The 3,599-nt window shown below is 66.0% G+C and overlaps 1 pseudogene; it reads right to left on the minus strand.

Annotated features, from left to right (window-relative positions):
* Positions 1 to 3,599, minus strand: part of LOC144238890 (nuclear pore membrane glycoprotein 210-like) — a 69,755-nt pseudogene that overhangs the window by 35,548 nt on the left and 30,608 nt on the right.

A 3,599-nucleotide genomic window follows, 5' to 3' on the forward strand; every position in this document is an offset into this window, starting at 1 on the left:
GAGGGCAGCGTGGCCCCGAGCAGCGCGGGTCTCAGAGGCTGGCTGCTCGGTACGACCTGGGCTGCCTCCCCGACCCTGAGGGAGGGGCTCCGGCTCCGGCCTCGCAGGACGTCTGCGCAGCATAAAGCAGGGTCGTGAGCTTGCATCCTTTCCGTTCTGGATAAAGGGGAGCCGCAGACAGAAGCTCCCAGCGGCCGCCAGCCCTCCCCAGCACCCCCGTCGTCTGCCTGGGGGTTCAGGACACCCCGTCTTCCTGACCTGGGCCTCCGGGCTCACCGGGCAGCCTCTCCTGGCCGCGCCCGGCGTCCCGGGCCCCCAGCTGCACGGGCGGGTCGAGGCGGATGCTGGCCAGCGACGGCCTGGCCGACTCCCGCTGGGCGTTCGGAGAGCTGAAGGGGTCGAGTCTGCGGCCCCGCAGGGGGTGCGGTGGCTGGAGGCTGGGGCCTGCAGGAAGCGGAAGTCAGACGTCAGGGCCAAGCCCAGGCCTGGGTGCAGCCGCTCTCGACCGTGAGACCCGTCCTGAACCTGGCTGACCGCCCGGGGGGTCCCCGGATCCTGGTGACGGAGGGGGCAGCTCACTGACTACTGCTGCCCACGGGTCAGGACGCTTCCCAGCCTGGCCCAACCTGGCCTCTTAGTCCCGCCCATGGGCCTCAAGGGGGACCCGTGTGCCTCTTCAGGGGGGCCGTGGCGATATCCGAACGCAGTTTTGATTTTTACACCTGGGTCGGGGTGCAACAGGCAACTAGTGGGTAGAGGGCAGGGATGCTGCCTAACACCCTATGATGTACAGGGGAGCCCTCAAGCAGTAAGGATCTGGCCCCAAAGGTCAGGAGTGCCGAGGTCAAGACACCCTGCCCTAGAGCCCCCCCCCCCAGCCAGGCTGCTCTCTCCTTCCTCCTGGCCTTACCCTTGCAAACCCTTGCCACCCCCTCCCTGCCCCGCACACCCGGGGCCCCCCCAAGAGGGCCCTCGCCCGAGCTTGATAGGAGCGTCAGGGCCATTCAGCCGTGAGGCTCCTTGCAGAACCACGTTCCCACCTGACCCTTACGCGTCCCAGTGAGACGGGAGCGGCCGTCCCCCAGAGTCCCTGGGAAGAAGAGGAACAAGTCAGAGGCGACGTGGCGAGCGAGTGGTGCGCCCTTCAGGGGTCAGCTCCAAACCCCGAGTGACCAAGCGCTCTCCCACTACCTCCTGCTCCCCAAGCACACCCGCCCCTGGGAGCCCCAAGCCAAGTCGCCCTCCTTCCTCCCAGACGCTGGCTCGTCCCAGAGGCCGGGGCAGGTGAAGCAGGGGCCCTGAGCGCACGGACGTCCCCGTCCCGCTGCCTGGAGGGGAACCGCGGCCCCTCACCAGGCAGGCAAGCTGCCCACGGCCCACAGCCTTAGTTCTCCATCTGAGAAGTGGGGGTCACAACAGAGCCCAGCCCCCAGGGCTTGTTTTAAACAAGGGTTGTGGAAGACCGTTAGAAAGAGGCCGGCTCTCTGTGACCCACGTGCGGGCAGGGGCCCGGGCCGTCGCGCTCAGTTCCCCCACTCGCGCGGGGCCGGGAGCGAGAACCGGGCTTCTTTGGCCTTTGCACGTTAGCATTGACCGTCTTACTTGCTTTGACCCATGAAAGGGCAAACGGGACTTAAAACACTTCTGGGGGGAACGGTTTAACGGCCGGACACAACCCGCCGGCGTGTGCCGCCTCCTTCTCTCCGCGGCGGAGCCCGGCCCCGTTCAACCCGCTGGCTGCGCCACCAGCGACGCCCTGGAAGGAAGGGAAGGGGGACCTGAAGCCGGGCCCCCGCCTCCGTGATGCGCACGCAGGACGGGCGACAGGTAACCCTGCTGCGTGAAGCCCCCGGGGGCCGTGCTGGCTCCTCCCTGCTGCCTCGCCTCCCTGCCACGCTGGTGCTGGCACCCAGCTCCTGACCGGCACCAGGAGGGCTCTGCCCTGAGTCCTCCGAGCTCTCGCCCCCAGAGAACCCTGAACCCAAGCTTGCGGCAAGTGTCTCGTGCAGGTCAGCCCCATCACCTGGGGTTGCCGGACTCAGTCGGGAGCTAGAACCACGGCCGGGACGAGGTGGACCCACACCTTCCCCAGATGCAACCTGGGTAGAAAACTCATGCCCTTCGCTCCCCCCGTGTTCGCAGGGAAGGACATTAACAGTCTGCACCAAGCAGGCCTGGATCCTTCCCGTGGGCGTCTGAGGGAACACGATCCCCATTTTACAAATGGGCAGGCAGAGGCGCACACACAGTAAGCAAGCTGCCCGAGGTCACACAGGATTGGGCGTGGAACTCTGCGGGTCTGCTCTCTACAGCCCACCGGCCTCCCCTGCGACTGTGCAGCCTCCCCTGACCGTGACCCGCCCCCCCTCCCCGTACACCAGCCAGGCCCAGGCTCCATCCAAGCCCCCGTAGTCGGTCCCCTGGCACGCAGCTGGTGCTGGGCCACAGTGAGCCGATCACAGGACGACCTGTGCAGAGGGCTGGGGTCCGGCCGGGGCCTGGCTCCACTTTGCCACTGTGACGGGGCAGCTCCCTTCTGCTGTCTGGCCTCGCCGATGATTTACCCAGAAAACACATCTCGGGCGGCCTCTGGCTTGCGAGAGGCATAAAATTAAATTGATACTGCGCCCAGGACACATGGCGCGGATTGATCTTCCTCAAGGTCCCTGAGTGATATCGTAAATCACAGGGGCCATGCCTGCTCGGCTCATGGCTTCTGGAACTCCTGGGCTGATGGATCACGCGGCACTTCTGTGTTTCAAGTCCATCGTTTGCTGGCGAGTGAGATCTACGACGCGCGCGAGCCAGTTCAGAGCCATGTTCTGCGGCCTTGACTTGTCATCTTTCCGTCAAGAGAGACGACCCTGGGCTGACCCAGAGTCACGGCCAACAGGCGGCCGGACACCGCTCAGCTGGCAAGTGCCCCATGTGCCAGGACGGGGACGATGCACCGGATCTGCCTCGTCTCTGAAAGCAAGAAGGTCTGGACAGCCTGGGGTTGAACGGGCAAGAGCTGAAGGGGGGCAGACTGCCCTACAGAGGGGCACCTGCTCGCCGGGTCTGCACCCCCCACCCCAGCCCCCTTTCTCCAGCAGCGCCCCACGTGCAGGAGCCACGTGGGGGCGTCTGAGGCTGTAAGGGTCGTGGGCAGACGCCACGGGGACACGGGCACGGCGTGTCCATCCACCCGTCCCGTCTACTGAGCGCCTACCACCAGCTGGGGGCTCTTCTAGAGACTCGCAGAGAACAAGGTAAGTGTGTAAATTCACAGCATTAGATGATGCTCAGCTCAGGGGAACGGGGAACGGGAATATGAAATGCTGAGGGAAGGGGGACGCTTTGGGTCTAGAGGCTGAGGACCTTGGCCCCGCCCGGAAGGGGTAACATTTCAGGGAAGAACTGACAGAGGCCTGGCGGGGGTGGGGCACAGGAGGGGAGGGAGGCCGGAGGCCGGCGTGTTGGGGACGCGTGCAGACAGGGCGTGCACGCACAGGCGGGGCGGGGTGGCGGATTCCCGGGGACCAGCGCTCGGACACCCCAGCTTACGGAGGGGGGCTGGCTTCTGCTCTGGGGAGCGGGAGGCTGCTGGCTGGGGCTGC

This window comes from Crocuta crocuta, unplaced genomic scaffold (assembly GCF_008692635.1).
Source record: "Crocuta crocuta isolate KB4526 unplaced genomic scaffold, BGI_CrCroc_1.0 scaffold157, whole genome shotgun sequence".
Taxonomy (NCBI): domain Eukaryota; kingdom Metazoa; phylum Chordata; class Mammalia; order Carnivora; family Hyaenidae; genus Crocuta; species Crocuta crocuta.